At 43.2% G+C, this 17,082-nt stretch overlaps 1 pseudogene; it reads right to left on the bottom strand.

Moving 5' to 3' along the window:
• The window catches only part of LOC115297674, a 187,112-nt pseudogene extending 177,267 nt beyond the window's left edge, over window positions 1–9,845 (bottom strand).
• Window positions 9,846–17,082: the final 7,237 nt, after the last annotated feature.

Below are 17,082 nucleotides of genomic sequence, written 5' to 3'. Positions count from 1 at the left end.
CACATGGAGTACCTGGAAATAGTCCAATGTTCAGAAGAAATCCATTCTTTTCCTTTCCCTTTGTTTTATCTTTTGTCTAACTTCTCATCCCTCAAAGAGAGACTCACAATCTTTTCCGACTACTCCTAAGCATCAAGGCTGCAGCTAATAGCTCAACATTGTAAAACCTTACTTTTTATCTCAGCCATCCAATCTTTGGCAAAATATCCTAGAATAAAATTATCCAGATCATGGTTCTGGCCATTTTGTTCCTTTATCTAGATAAAAACAATCTCGGAAGGAAAAGAGAGAGAGAGAGAAAAAGAGAGAGAGAGAGAGAGAGAGAGAGAGAGAGAGAGAGAAAGAGAGAGAGAGAGAGAGAGAGAGAGAGAACAGAGAAATGAAAAGCAACTCATATTTAGCATTAGGTTTCTTTTTCCTTGAGGGGATGAAGCTTGCTTTTCTTTGAGATTAAATACTTTTTTTTCCCATAATATTTTATTGTCAAATTGTTTTCCATACAACACCCAGTGCTCTTCCCCTTAAGTGCCCTCCACCATCACCACCTCCTCTTTTTCCCCCTCCCCCTTCCCCTTCAACTCTCAGTTCATTTTCAGCATTCAATAGTCTCTCAAGTTTTGCATCCCTCTCTCTCCCCAACTCTCTCTCCCTCCTCCACTCCCCCTGGTTCTCCATTAGGTCTCTCTTGTTTTCCTGCTAGACCTATGAGTGTAAACATATGGTTTCTGTCCTTCTCTGCCTGGCTTACTTCGCTTAGCATGACACCCTCAAGGTCCATCCACTTTCCTACAAATGGCCAGATTTCATTCTTTCTCACTGCCATGTAGTACTCCATTGTGTATATATACCACATCTTCTTGATCTACTCATCAGGTGATGGACATTTAGGCTCTTTCCATGTTTTGGCTATTGTTGACATTGCTGCTATGAACATTGGGGTACATGTGCTCCTATGCATCAGCATTTCTGTCTCTCTTGGGTAAATCCCCAGCAATGCTATTGCTGGGTCATAAGGGAGATTAAATACTTTAAGGGAATGCTATATCTTGAAAGCCTCATCCTATTCAAGTCACTGGAGCATTCAAGAACTAGAATTATTTAGATTAGGGAAGATGAACTGAGGGGGGGAAGATCACTATCTTGAGACTATTTGAGTTCTCAGAAAGAAACCCTTCTGAATTCTAGCCCACTAATACACCAGACAAGAGGGCAGAGGTTGAAATAATTACATATTGCACAGAGAAACTGGAAAACATAGAGTCAATAATGGAATTCTACAGAGGAATTTTTTATAAGCTGTGGCAAGCAGAGATATAAACACATAAGTTTTTACATGATTCTTTCTATACGCAATCTCCTTTACAAATTGCACTAGATAAAAATGCATTTTGCTTTTGCTTCTGCTTGATTATAACAGAGGTGTTAGGCAGTCTCAAAACCTTTTTCATGGAGAAGCTCACTCTCCCGGCTTCAAACACCACCGGTTTAAACTGGTTATTTCCCAAGGGTTTCACAATGTCCTGTGGTTGCCTTTGGGTGCCTTGACATACCAACAAAAGAAACAGTTTCGTATTTGTCGCTTCAGAGTTTCTCAATAAAGCAACTTTGTTCCGTGTCTGGCTTGGTGAGACGAACATTGTCTGAACCTGTTCATTCTGGACTTTGATTTGAATCCAGGAGTGTTGAGATCCATTCTGTGAGATTGAAGAGAAATCACCCAGGTGTCCGTGATGGCCTGGTGAAGCACTCAATAGTCACGTTACTCACTGCTTACCAAAAAAAAGATTTTTTTTTTGGCATAGCCTTCTTTCCTAATAGCATCGTTTCAAGATACTAAAAGATGAATAAGGAATATAATAAGTGTCCATGTATCCATGACCTACCCTTGCCAAATCTTAACATTTTGCTATAATCACATCAAATGCTTTTAAAATGGACACTGAAGATTAGTTCTAGACACAAAGGCCCTGAGATACCCTCCTTCTCATTCTTTACTGCCTTTCCTAGAAGTAACCAAAGTCCTGATTTTGCTGTACATTGGTCCTGCTTATGTTTTTTGTACTTCTGCAGTGTATATGGAATATGTCCAAAAACAATTCATGGCATTTTTCACGTTTTAAAATACATCTAATTTTTTTTTACATTTATTTATTTCTGAGAGACAGAGACAGAGTGCAAGCAGGGAAGGGGCAGAGAGAGAAGGAGAAACAGAATCTGAAGCAGGCTCCAGGCTCTGAGCTGTCAGCACAGAGACCGATGTGGGACTCGAACCCGAAAACCATGAGATCATGACCTGAGCCGAAGTCAAACACTTAATCAACTGAGCCACCCAGGAGTCCCAAAATACACCTAAATGTTATCTTTTATATATCCAGCTGAAATCCATGTTTCCATGTGGTGTGAAAAAGATACGTTTGTATTTTTTCTTTCCAAATGCGTAACTGACATTCCCATGCTTTCTCCTTAATGTTTATACCTTATAATTCATCCCATCTCCTTTATCAATCTGTTCAGGTTTTGTGTTTTTGTTTTGCTTCATTTCTTCTTAGGTCAGTTGTACTAAGTTATATTCATGCAGGAAATGTTCCCTTTCTTCTAAGTTTTCAAATTTTTTGACATAAAGTTGTCTGTAGAATTGCTTTAATATTTTTCATTTCTCTCTTACTTTCACAGTTATGGCCACTTCTTAACTCTGAAGGCCAATTATGGGCATTGCCTGCTTCCTTCATAACCACCTCCTCTAGAAGTTTTTCCCTTAAATTCACGTATTAAAATTGAATAACAGTTTTAATTTTAACAATCCTAACACAGCTTTGTTTTCTATGTAGTTAGCTTTCATTTTTATACTGTTAATTTCTTCCTTTGGGTTTACACTTTTTATTTATTTATTTTTTAAAAAAATTTTTAGTGTTTATTTATTATTGAGACTGAGAGAAACAGAGCATGAGTAGGGGGTGGGCAGATAGAGAGGGAGACACAGAATCTGAAGCAGGCTCCAGGCTCTGAGCTGTCAGCACAGAGCCTGATGCAGGGCTTGAACCCACGAACTGTGAGATCATGACCTAAGCCGAAGTCGGACACCTAACCGACTGAGCCACCCAGGAGCCCCTACACTTTTTAAAAGTTTCAAGTTTGTTGGGTTTAAGTTTGGCATTCTAATATTCAGGGTTCTTTTATAATACAGCAATTTAAAGTATGAATTTTTCTGCACGTACTGTGTTAGCCACTTTCCACTTGTGTTGACATTATCACTCACAAAGTTTATATTCTTGGATTAGGTAGTGGATGATGGGGAATAGAAATAAATGAATAAATACATAAAATATATTTTATAAGTGATGGGTGCTATAGAAAAATGAGTTACAAAAGGGAATAAAGAAGTGCTGAGGATAGGGAGGGGGCTTTGTGGTTTTAAATAGAATTATTACACAAGGCCTCACACACAAGGTGATTATCTGTGCAAAGACCTGGGAGGGGAGAAGGAAGGACCTGTGTGGATATCTGGGGGGAGAGCATCCAAGCAGAGGAGGCTGCAAGGTCAAGGGTTGGGAGGTGGCAACTTGACTCAAGTGTTTGTGGAAGAGCAAGGAGGGAGGTATGGCTGGAGCAGAGAAGACAAAGCAGAGAGCTGAAGGGGTTAGGTGTGGAGAGAGCTAACAGGGCGTGCCAAACAGGGCTTGTGGGCCTTGGATATACTTCTACCGTTAGTAGGTTAGAAAGCCACTGGAAGGTGTTAAACAGAGGGCCGACGGGGTATGATCCAACTTTTATTTTCAGGCTCAGATGTTGAGAGAAGGGCAGACAAGGACAGCAGCCGGAAGGTGGGTCAGGCAGGAGGCCACAGAAACATCCTGGTGGAAGACAGTAGGGGGGTGGACTGCAGTTGGAGCGGTGAGTGAGGTTAATAGAAAACATGGAGCCATCTTGGCTTTCATCTTTCAATGATTACTTCCACTTGCCATTTCTGTTTGTTATTATTTTGCATTCCATTTGCCATGTCTCTTACATTTTTTTCATGTGTATTTTCCTAAACAATAGCCTTGGTAATTCCTTTGGGTCTATTTTCCAACTTACTAATTTTTCTTCAGCTTATTCTAGGCTACTATTTATACTGTGTATCAATCTGTATCAATAACTACATTTTTCACCTATATTCTTTCTCAGATATGTTTTAAATGATATCTTACTCTTCTCTCATATATGCGGTGTCTTTTTAAAATGATTTTTATCATTTTAAAGATAACCTCTTTCATCGTTTCTATTATCTGAAGTTCTTGGAGGCCTACCTCTGTTGTTTACTGGTCGCTTACCTCTCCCTGGTGATTATTCCTTCATGAATTATATAATATTTCCTTGTGAGCTAATCTGCAGTGGGGCTTCTGCTTCAAAAATATTTTGTAACCTTCTTTGCTGGTCTGTCCTGCCAGCATGGTTTTGTGCTTGCTTCTCCCCGGAGCTACCAAAATAATAGCTGTCTGGCATCCCTTTTCTGTTAATTTCTCAGCTTGCATTTTTCCAGATCCCTCCTGCACTATTTATTCAACCTCCAAACTCAAGCGCAAATCAAACAAATCATCAGAGGTGACAACTTTGTTGTTTGTCTAGGCTTTGTTGTTTGTCTAGGCTGACAAACAGATTTTATTTGTGAATTCCTCTAACAGTAGATTGATTTCTCTAAGCCGTACACTTGATTTCCTGAGCACTCGGAAGGCTCTTACTCTGTGGGTGGATATCAGGTATGTGACCATCTATTCCCAACACGCCGGGACTCTCGTCTCATTCACTGCTTAGGCGTGTCAAAGTCAAGATCTTTGTTACTAACAGGGTCGGCTCCTGAGCTTACTGGTAAAGGCTGCAGCATTGTGGGGTCCCTGAAGATTTTCCTTTCTTGTCAACTCAGCTATACATTTAAATATTTGTTGTTGTTTTACAGAGCTACCTAATGTGACATGTTGACAAAAATGAACAGTGAGCTGTTCTGGCCCTTCATAATCTGTTGGCAATTTATCTTTCTGGGTTCATATTCCACGTATCACCCACAGGAGCTACATAAGTAGGCCAAACTGACAAATTATTACTTTGTTTCTTCTGTTTTCTTCTCCTGGCTTTCTTTCCTTGCTAATCTCTTATGTCCACATATGACTCATATATTAAGGCCCTGCTTAAATGTCACTTCTTTCAGGAAGCCTTCCCTCATCTGCCAAAGGGAAGTGATCTTCTCTTCCACAGTGTCTTATCTGTGTCTCATATTTAGTGTCTATTGACTTCCCCATCTCTTGTGCCTATTATTATGTTCTTACTTTCTCCAACTTTACCCCACTCTGAGCCCTGAACTAGAAACTTCTGACCTAGGACAAGATCTGTGGTAAACTTATTTTGTATGTATCCCAGATGTAGCACTGCAGTCTCTCAGTGTCTGAGAGCTTATTCAACAAAGTTGAATTTAAGCAGAGTTTCAAACAGAAGCTGTAATATTATAGAAAGGAATTGGTCTACACCCAGTGAATGCTTAAAACGTTTTTTTTTTTTAATGTTTATTCATTTTTGAGAGAGAGAGAGGCAGAACATGAGTGAGGGAGGGGGAGAGAGAGAGGGAGACACAGAATCCAAAGCAGGCTCCAGGCTCTGAGCTGTCAGCACAGAGCGCAGCATGGGACTTAAACTCACAGACCATGAGATCATGACCTGAGCCAAAGTCAGACGCTCAATCCACTGAGCCCCCCAGGTGCTCCTACACCCAGTGAATGCCTAGAGTAGGTATCCGTAAATCCATTACAGTCTGAAGGCCTAATGAAAGTTATGAAGAATAAGCTTAGGAATTCCCTGGGCTTACCCCAATGGGTTAACAAGGCATAAAGAATTACAAAGCTATAAGATGGTAAACAAGATTGGGACCCCAGGATAGAGCAGGGTGGGGGTGCAAAGGCACCCAGAACAGAAAGGGGGCAAAGGCCTCCAATACAAAGGTATATGAGGTAAGCAAGATTAGGCATTCAGGGCAAAAATGCCCCCAAATTTAGTACTATGGCAGAAAGCTGCTTTCACAGGAAGGAAGGACCAAGTTAGGTAAGCAGGTAAACAGGGCTCTAGACCCCGCAGCACTGTGCCGTGGGTGAAGCTGCCCAGAGTGGAGATGATTAACAAAACAACAGGTGCCTTGTTAACCCTGAGGTCACGTGTCCTCCCCGAGACTAAGTAGCCTCGCGTCTGCGGTAAACAACCTGCTTCTGCCCATTTGTTTGTTTTGTATTTACCCAAATCCTTAACCCCCAATTTCTTCAAGGCCCCCTTTGCCTCACGTCCCCAAGTTCACGTTCACAGTTTCATTGTCTCTTTGTGCACGACCATCACCATGTTTATAAGCCTTCTGATCCTAATAAAAATGAGGCAAGGACCCTTATTCAGGGCTCTGGTCTTTTCCTGGACATTAGCCATCTCTTGCTTTTAAACCTGCGTCCACTCTCCTGCTGGCTTAGAGTCTAGGACAAAAAGTAATAATAGTGTAAATGGTTGGACCTGTTACATTTTAGGTACTTTGCTAGTGTTTTATTTATACAATCTCTAATTCTTTTTATTTTTTTAATTTTTTATGTTTATTTATTATTGATACAGGGAGAAAAAGAGCATGAGTAGGGGAGGGGCAGAGAGAGAAAGGGAGACACAGAATCCGAAGCAGGCTCCAGGCTCTGAGCTGTCAGCACAGAGCCGGATGCGGGGATTGAACCCACAAGGTCATGAGATCATGACCTGAGCCGAAGTTGGACACTTAACCAACTGAGCCACCCAGGCGCCCCTACAATCTCTAATTCTTAGGACAACTCTGAACAACAGATGAGGCTCAGGTAGTTGCTCAAGATCACAGGTAATAAGAAGCAGACTTGAGGTTTAGATCTAGATCTATCTGGCGTCTAAAGACAACAAAAGGCATATGCACATAAACACTAACACTGGCACAGAAAGGCTGTATGCTTTACTGAAAATAAAGGATCTTGTATTCCATGAGGATGACCAGAAATGGTAGGCTCATGTACACAGGATTGGAATGATGCACTCACTGTGAAGGCTCAGCTTCAGGGTCACCTCCTCCAGGAAGCACTGCCCGCCCGCCCCCTCCCCCCCAGCCATCAGTTTCCCTCTACTGCGCTTCCACAGTGCTTTCCACATTTGCCTTCACTGTTACCCTTTTAGTAGTTGGTTTTGCTAGTCTATTTATGAGATCGTCTCCCCGTTAGGCAATGGCTTCCTTGAAAACAGGAACTTTACTTATTTTTTTTACTCTGTTTTTCCATTATATTCCCATAAGATGTGAGCAGTGTTCTTATCAAATTTTTCACATGCCATATCCCAGTCTTGGAGGTTCATAATACAAATTAGTAGATAAGGGTTTTAAGAAGTTCCGCAGAAAAGAGATTTATTTAGCCTTAACTAAAGAAGCATTTCCCAACCACACTTGACCACAGGATCTTTTTTCTCAGAATACTTATTCATATAATCACACATCTAATGCTCCAGGAAATAACTCTTGAGAAACAGTGTTCTTCCATCACTTTCCTGAATGTTCCTTATCTCCTCATTGTTGGGATGGCAGGTGGATGACAGTGATAGATAGCGGAACCCACTGACTTTATAATAGAAGAGGGACTCCTCTCACACCAACTGCTGAAAGAAAATATGCTGTGTAGTAAGAGGTAACCACAGAGAAGTTTTTTTTTAACGAGAGAATATACTGGACATTCCTGCCGTTGAGGTAACCAGTGCCAAGGATGTCTGAGGTGAGGACTCCTCAGACCCGTATTTGCTCTTTGCTTTGATTTCTCCCCTAGAATGTGGTTCTGTTCCTTCAAAAGCATGGGCCTCTTTGTCCACTCTTTCTGTGGAAACACATAAATCCAAGTGGCAACTGTAACACCGAGAAACACAAAATACAGGGGAAAGAGTTCAACAGTTTTCTCAGCACGGATGACAGCCAAAGGCTGAGCCCTGCGCGTCGTAAATGACAGGGCTGTCCAGAGGAAAAAATCCTTCGTAGGCAGTTTTTATCCCTTTCTAAAGTTTTTTGTTTGAACGAGTGGAATCGTTCAGTAGCAGAAGCTGTTTCAATCAACCTCACCTGTTTTTATATCGTGCAGCTCCGGAGGGAGAAAAGAAAATGAAGATGACCTGCCGAAGCTGAGGGACGCTGACGGCAAGGCCTAGACAGCCCTGCTTTCCAAAAGATGGACTATGCAGAGGTGCCTTAGTTTTTATAACCACTTTGGTGTCTCTCGCCCCATGAAATGACTCTTGAAAAGTCTCTTTTTCTGCAACCCATAAATGCCTCTACTATGATCCTCAGAAAAACACTCGTAAAACACACTCATGTGAGGAATTCAATGTTATTCGTCTCCCGGGCCCCAGGTCCACTACACATAGGCACAGACAGACCTGTAGTGAATGTGAAGACATTTGGAGGCAGGGCACCCCCAGTTCTCAGGGCTTACTGCGATTATAAAACACTTGCCGAAGCAGAGCTACAAAAGTATGTTCATTCCTCAAAGTTGCTTGTGTCTTATTGACGCCGCTTGGTAGGTGGGTAGACTCCTAAATCAAAACCAGAAGTTAATTCTAAAATATTACCGGTGACATTTTCATAAGGGAACATTACTCTTGCTAAGAATCCATCATGGATCCACATTATGTCTTTTTATTCCACTAAATTCTCATGATGCCCTACAAGGTATTTGTTATTCCCATTTTACATATTAGGAAACTAGATCTCAGAGCTTAAGGGGTCACAGAGCTCCAAAATAGTGGGGCCAACCTTTGAAACCAGGTCTGCAATGTCTCCAACAGTGCAGGGGGAAGTGTAGGGCAGGTGGGGCAATTTTAGGTAGCTCCCTGTGAGGCGACACCTGCCTAAAGATGTTAAGGCCATGAGCTCACAGCCTGTGTGGGAAGTTACTACCAAAAGACATGGGAACAGGGAGACATGGAAATTGCCATTGCCATTAATGCAACCCATCTACCACACTAGGTGCGTGAGCAAGGGTTGAGGAACACAAAAGCAGACTGTGGGAGGAGGCAGGGTGCAGACAACACCGCCTTATGGGGCATGCTAAGCGGGTCTTGTTGCATCCTGAGGCCAAGATGAAAGCCCTGACGGTGGCTTGGATACACTTGCACCAGGGGAAGCAAAGAGCAGTGGGCAGAGTTGAGATATGTTGTATCCATTGAACGGGCAGAAGGAGTCAGTGATGTTTTAGATATGGAGACTCAAGGATAATGGTTGGGTCTCTGAGTTTACAATGAATGATGCCACCATTCCCTGAGAGAGAGAAGGATGGGGTGAGGATGGAGAACACAAGCTTCAGAAGCAGGAATCAAGAGCACCATTTAGAGCACTGACGTAGCCAGAGTCCAGATAAGGAAAGCGCAAACTATCAGCCTCTCACATAAAGAGGAATTTGTTCCTGGAAAATGGTTGCATGATAGCTTCTGCATTATAACTGGATATTCCTGCTTCTTACGGGCTCTTTCCTCCTTTCATTTTTTTCTTTCTGATTAAAAAATAATAATTAACTTCTGGGGCCCCTAAAACTGTGGTGGGCTCGCTGTGACTCGTGGGTGAGGTGGCTAGGTTTACGGTATTGAAAAAATTGGAAAGTAGAAGGGGATGGGATGTTGCATAGAGATGAGGAAGCCACTGCCCCCAACGGGACAGACCTCAGGAGCCACACTTAGCCACTGATGGTGAGGGAACCATCAGTTCATGCTCTCGCAGGGACCCTCACTGCTCTCCCAAATTCTGCAGCAACCTCTACTACTAAAGTTGTGTAAACTGTCATTGAAGACACTGCTAGAACCATGGCGGCTGACATTGAGTAGAAGACATGGTGGCGGCAGAGGTCACCACTGCCAGAGGTACTGCCAGGAGCACAGTGGTTTTGAATTGCTTTCCCTCCCTCATCTCCATAGAATGCCTGTCTCTGGCAGAACCTGATGCAGAAGTCAGCAGCTTTAAGAGTCTGGGAGTTGTCGTTTGCAGGTTTCCAGCCCTCGCCCCTCGAGGTACCAGGAGAAGATAAGACAGCAAACGCAGGTTAATAATCAACCGATAAATTATCTGGCGAGCGCATGTGAAGCCTGAGATGTCCGTGAAACGTGCTACTGGAAACGTCAAATGAGATCCTTTTGAAGGGAGAGTGGAGAAAGGAGAATCGGGGAGCTGAGTCTAAGAATAAGATCCCCAACATTTCCAGCAGACACAGGAGGAGAAACTGACACAGCTGACTGAGGCGCCAGAGAAGAAAAGCAGCCGACTGCAGGAGCTAGTGAGGAGGATCAGCTGTGTTCAACACTGCTAACAGGTTGAGTAAGGTGAAAACATAAAGGCTGCCACCGGATTTCACATCAGGAGCATAGCCGGTAACCTACACAAAGGTAGTTCCCAACAAGTGCTATGCATGGACACCAAAATGGCTGTGTGTTTCCCGATTATTTTATGAAAACCCCTGTGAAGTGCAGATGATTACCCCACACACCCACAGAGTGCTAGAATAAAATTCCAAACTCAGGTTTCTGACAAGTCCAGTTAGTTCTCTGTCTACTATTTTGAAAATTCATAAAATAATCACCGTGCTGCCTTTACAAACAATGACATGGCAAAACAGAATGTTCCAATCCTTTCTCGCTGAAATTCTGGCCACGTGCAACTTGGTCCACATGGGATTCCAAGTTAAAAAACATACTTGGACACAAAATTCCACAGCCTCTAGGAGTCCTCATCGAGAGGCGCTGTGAGTGTGTGCAGATGAAAACCAGGAGTAGGTATGGTCTTCTCATTACCACCTCCCCCCAGACACTTATTTTATCATCGCTCTCTCAAAGGCCAGGGAAGATTTTGTGTTCTGATCCCTTTATTTTCAGGCAACGGCAGGGAACTCGCGATCACATCTGTCAGCTAAGAATTCCAAGGGAGCTGTCTGCATGCTAGGCAGCCTTCAGAAGATGAAAGGTCAAGAAATAACTGGTGAGGGAGAGGACCTGAAAAAGAGGGAAATGAGAATCTATTGAAAAATGGGCCGTTACCGCAGAAGGCTACATAGTTGAGAAGAACCCAGGAGAACATTCCCAGCTGATTCCAAAGCATCGAGGAAACCACTTCTGCAGTGAGTAGAACCAGCAGGAATATGAAGACAGAGAGAGGTGGGTTCCAAGGAAGTATCACGTTTTGTCATTTCTGAGGCCTTAAATTATCTGGGGGGAAACCAGGTACGTTCCTTCTGCCAATTCCTAAATTTGTCCCTTGCCTTGATTTTGCAACGGTCTCCTAATTCATCTCCCTGCCTGTGGCACAGACCTCTGCGTGACTCTGCACAACGGCTAATACAGGGCCCTTTCGTGTTGTCAGCAGGTCCTGGGGATGTGAGGAGGAGAGAATGAAGAGGCTGAGGGAAGTTTTCATACATGCATGCAATGAAATATGACAGACGACAGTGTCCCGCAGTCAGGTCGCTTGGATTTGTATCCTGGCTATGTCACCTCTTAGCAGCTCTGTCACTCTGGAGAAGTCACTAACCCTTCTGCACATCAGCTTTTGTCCTCTGAAAACAATGATGTTAACAGGGCCAACTTCTTAAGATCAGTGGGATTTTTAAAAGCGCTACTCTGTGTGAAGATAATAAGCACTCAGTAAGTGTGAGCAAACAGCAGAAGGGAACAGTGTCTTGAAGGTCAGTACAAATCAGATGTGTCCAGGCTCCCTATTGATGGTCCATATTGAGAATTTGATCGAAGTCCCACTTTGATAGATATGCATATTTTATATAAACACACACACATATCCACAAGCAACATGTGCTTGGACAGATTACATTTAGAAGGTTAAAATAAGACACTATTTAATGGCCTTTTGTAACAAGTTACATAAAGACTGCCAAGGGCCTTATTCTCCCTTCTCCTTCTCCCCTTATCTACTCGGTTTGGAGACAAGGAGTGTCTTTCCTCTTCACTCAGTACTTTTGCAGCTTTCCTGCTTGAAAGGCTGAGGCGTACCCAGCAGGAATTCTGGCTCCATAGCAAAGGCTGGGTGTGGGTATCGCATTCCAAGCTGCACTGCGCAGCTTCGTCTCCTAGAGGAGCGGATGATCACATGATCTAGGTAAGGGGAGAGATGACTTACTGCAGGCACCCAACTGAGGAATGACGAAGCTCGCACTAGAGCAGTACATCTGCATCTGATGCAAGGCAGCGGTATGGAGTCTAGCCCTCTGATGACTGCCTGAGCTTCGAATGATCTCCTTACTGTGCCATTCTCCTCTCACCCTCACAACTGGTTCCTTCATTTCACCTCTTAGTTCATGGTTAAGCCCTTCTCTTCAAGGTTGTGATAGGATGGAAGTTTCTGTGGCTGAGATCAAGATGTTGGCAGGTTTGATGTCTTCCTGGGGTCTCCCTCCCAGGCTTGCAGATAGATGGCCGCCTTCCTGCCGTGTCCTCTGTGGCCATTCCTCTCTGTGCACACACATCCCTCCTGTCCTTCTGTCCTTCGGTGGGCCCCAATTTTCTCTTCCTATAAAGACATTTGTCAGATTGGGTTGGGGCCCACCCCATTGGTCTCACTGACTTAGTTGCCGTTTTAAGACACTATATCCAAATACCATCACATTGTGAGATACCAAAGGTTAGGACTTCCACATATGAGTTTAGGAGGGACAGAACTCAGCCTATAATACTTACTAAGGAGGTTTGTGTGCCTATGGGGCATTGTGCCCTTTCCCAAACCTTGTACCCTTTCTCAAACATTGGAATCATATTGGACAATATGACCCTCACATCAGTTTATGTGCATTATAAGCTTGATACCACAGTAGCTGCTGAAAATGCATTTTCAAAGAGATATGACATCATCAAAACGAATGTAGCATAATGTTGAGACTCTGAACTACCTCAGACTAAGGCTTTGGAGTCCAATAGATGTCAAATAAGTTGATGTCAAATATATATAGACGTGAAATATATATAGATGTCCTTTGAGATTTTAAGATATCCTGAGATGCCCCTCTGACTGCCCTGGCACCCCAGGGTAACGTGACACCCAATTTGAGAATGCTCACCCATCCATCACATTTGGTCTTCTCAAATAATTCAAAGTTACATATAGTCAGTCCATTTATGAGAAGAGAAAACTGGTGCTAAGACTAGATATGTAATTTCACTAAGGTAACACAGTTAATGAAGAGTAATACTAGGGCACCTGGGTGGCTCAGGAAGCTAAGCCCTCGACTCTTGGTTTTGGCTCAGGTCATGATCTCGTGGTTTCATGAGATCAAGCTGGGCCTCAGGCTCTGTGCTGACAGTGCGAAGCCTGCTTGGGATTCTCTGTCTCCCTCTCTCTCTGCCCACCCCCCCTCCCACCCACACTGTCTCTGTCTCTCTCATAATAAATAAAAGAGTAAAGCTAGGTCTCTCTGCCTTCCAAGCTCACTCTATTGCTGGGGCAGGTAGAGTTGATTAGCACGTGCCTTCTTTCAACGTCCCATATGTCCCTGCACTGCTGAAAGCTAAATGAAAAACCACTCTTTCCTGAGTCCTTTGAGGCAAAGGTTCAGGATGCAAATTAGGACTTGCAGATTAGATGCACTCAAAGGAGATTTTAAGGGGGGAGTAAGACAGTGGTCGTCATCATGCCTGAGACTTGGGCACTTTTTTCTAGAGTGTCATTCCAGCAGCTTGTCTTTAGGCTTGACCGTCAAGATAGTTAAAGCTCTGTATGGACTCAGTGTGCCTTTGTCCAATTACCACATTCATGGAGGTCAAGGTGGTGACAGCAACGGGAGCTTCCTTGGATTGCAGGCCCTGAGGTATGTTCTTGAACTCTGTAGTTTCAGTAGCTATCCCCAAATTCCTCACTTTCTGCTGCACAGAAATAGCAGCTCTGGGGCGTGGAGAGGAGGTGTGATTCTTGTAATGCTCAGGGGCATTCCTAGATATACAGCTACTGTCCACACTTCCAGCCCTTTCAACACTTTGGAAAACCCTGAATTCCCTGCTAAAGATTTTTAAAAATCCTTGAGTGATATCTGTTTCCTCCACATATGTCTACGTGATATCATTATATTGTACATATATTAATAACTTGTGAGAGAAAAGCCACTACATTTGTATAAAAGAAATAACATAAAAGAGCATTCCAGCCATCATGGCCTATGTGTGTAAAAGGCTCAGACAGGAGGAAATTTATGAAGACCTCAAAAAGATAGAATATTAAATTCTATGTAAAGCCTAGTGGCTATAAAGGAGCATTGCTGGGAAATTAATAGGCTACTTCCCACTTACGCTTTTAGGATTCATTAAACAGTTTAAATTGATGGTTTCAAAAATAAACTTTGCCATATTCACACCAGAAGTTGTTTGGGTTTTTTTTGAGGGGGTAGGGATAGATACACAGATACGTACACTAGACACACACACACACACACACACACACACACACATATATACCTAGAAGGTGGGCCATATAATTGAAACTTACATTACCAAGAAATAGAGGTTCTGTTTCAACAGGAATAAAATAGATTAATAAATCAAACAGCTGAGTATCAAAAGAGCACATTCCTCCCGATAATTCTAAAGTTAGAGAACTCTCTAAGATCCTATATGGCCCTGAATTTGAAGAGTTATCTTTCCTATGAGACTGTTCCTAACAAAACAATTGGGTTGTGCCTTCATGATTGTTCCCACCAAAGAATGGGGCAGCCTCTCTTTAATATCCAGTCTTAGTGTCATTCAGACCTAAGTGTGCCTTATAAGTCAGAGATAGGCAGCAGAGACGTGTCTGCCCTAGGTTGGTGGTATTAGTCAGGGCCTTGGCAGGAAAACAGGAATCACAGTCAACGGGGTAATTGAAGAGGGTTTAATGAAAGGCCTATTTATAGTTAAGGTCAAGGTTAAGGGAACCAGTGTGGGTTGGCGAAAGTTTCAGGGACTGCCATAGTGATTTGCTATAGCTTCTCTCGGGCATCCCCTTCTTTCTCTGCACATCCAGAGCTAGAGGCTGTCACCCCCTTTAAGTTCTTAAAGGACAGCGGCGGGAGCTGTTACTGGGCTATGGAGAGAGATTTAGTCGCGGGAGAGGGTAGGCCTGGCAGGTGCTGTTGACGTAGGAAGGGAAGAGCAGCTTCTGATAAACTGGCAGGGCAGGAGAGCCCGCAAAGACAGGTAAGAACAAAGGGCCCAGGGCCCATCCTACAGCGGGACAGTTTGAGATTTTGCAGTAAACAAACAAACAAAACTGGATTCAATAGGACATATAGATCAAATGTTCTTGGGCATGTTACTTAAGTATTCCAAAAGTGTCTTCTCAGCTTCACATAGGAAGAATGATACCAAGGGTGTCCCAGGGATCGAAGGGAAGAATCTATCTAAGGGTGATGTGGAAACCATCAAACACAATAAAATGCTATTTATTTTTATCATCATGATCATCATGATCATCTTCAGAGACACTCCTTGATTTCAGAAGACTATCTGAACAAGCCATCTTAGGACAAGTTATGACTTTCCTTCATTCGAGAATATTTCATAGCTTGGTCACTGCTGGCTACCCATATTTAAATATCAGGGAGATGTGGAACTAAACAACTAAACGCAGTGAGGAGGACGTTTTCAAAGGATAAACAGAATATCATTAAAAGAACTTAAGGAAATATAAGTGACCAAGCTTTTTAATCTTTGCTTTCAGGAATTCTATAGGGAGGCTTGGAGAGCTGTTTTTCCAGTGGGTCCTTAAATCTATGGCATTGGTGAACCGGCCACCACTCTCACCTCAGGAACCTGTGGCAGGCATGGTGAAGCCCAGAGATAACATGAGAGCTCAGAGAAAGCACTAGAAATTTCCACAACATCGCATGTCAGGCAGCCCCCTGACCTCCGTAAGGAACTGGTTGGAGGTAGCACATGAAGTGCATCACGTTCATTATCACTGAACCTCCAACCAGTGTGTTGAAACTAACTGAAGTCCGGGGCACTAGTTTGTACTCACAATGTTTGAAGGATTCCAACTAATTAGAGAAAGCCCAGGAAAGAGTTAGTCTAGTTGAAGAATGGGAATGTTTTCCTAAAAATGAGAAGATTTAGAAAAGCCGAGAGTAAACTCTTCATTAATCTGCAAGGCTTGTGCTAAAGAGGGGCAGCTAAGTTCACTGTGGCTCCCAGGAAAGATCTAGCACACACAGGGAGGTGCATCTGAGAGGGGCGTCTACCAGCTGCTCAGCATTCCGAGCTAACCAATAGTGGGGTGGCTTTTTTTTTTTTCTGAGAGAGAGAGAGACAGAAAGCATGAGTGGGGGATGGCAGAGAGAGAGAGAAGAATCCGATACAGGCTCCACACCATCAGCACAGAGCCTGACATGGAGCTCAGACTCTGTAACTGTGAGATCATGACCTGAGCCAAAATCAAGAGCGGGACGCCACCAACAGAGCCACCCAGGCTCCCCAACACGGTGTGACTTTGAAATTCAACCGAACCTGGTTGAACCTGTATCAGGGTGTTTTCAAATCAAATAATTCCTGATTTAGGAGAGTGGATAGCCTGGAGGACTATTCATATCGATTCCAGGTGTGGATTTCCAAAGTTCTAGGCCTTTCTGGGTGTTCGGTAGTGCACACCAGCTCTCAGAGGGCAGCTTAAAGGAAAACCATACTCATTCACCTGGGAATCCTCCGATGGGTATAGCATTGGCAAAATCCCATACAACCCATTTGCCAGCTTCATTTTAGAATGTGTCAGCCAGAACTCCCCTAGCCAATATTTTGTGCCCCCCAAAAGGAGAGCTCATGATGCAGTGAATTATTGATGACGCTGCCAAAAAGGAATTTCACTCTCGGATCAAATTTGGATTAAATGTAGTAAATCCATGGCATTAGTTTTTAATAACCAAAAAGTTCTGTCGATATGCTCGGAGAGAATAAAAATTCACCCTTTTAAAGGTCTGTTTGATGTAACACTTGAAAGCTGAGATGCAATCAATCATTAACAATGTTTAATATTCTCTACCTTCTAGAAATACAATACAGTCAAGGTGCTGAGGTGTGAAAACTGGA

The sequence above is a fragment of the Suricata suricatta genome, chromosome 8 (genome assembly GCF_006229205.1).
Source record: "Suricata suricatta isolate VVHF042 chromosome 8, meerkat_22Aug2017_6uvM2_HiC, whole genome shotgun sequence".
Lineage (NCBI taxonomy): Eukaryota > Metazoa > Chordata > Mammalia > Carnivora > Herpestidae > Suricata > Suricata suricatta.
Note: the sequence above shows the minus strand (reverse complement) of the source record. Positions and strands in the feature narration are given on the sequence as shown.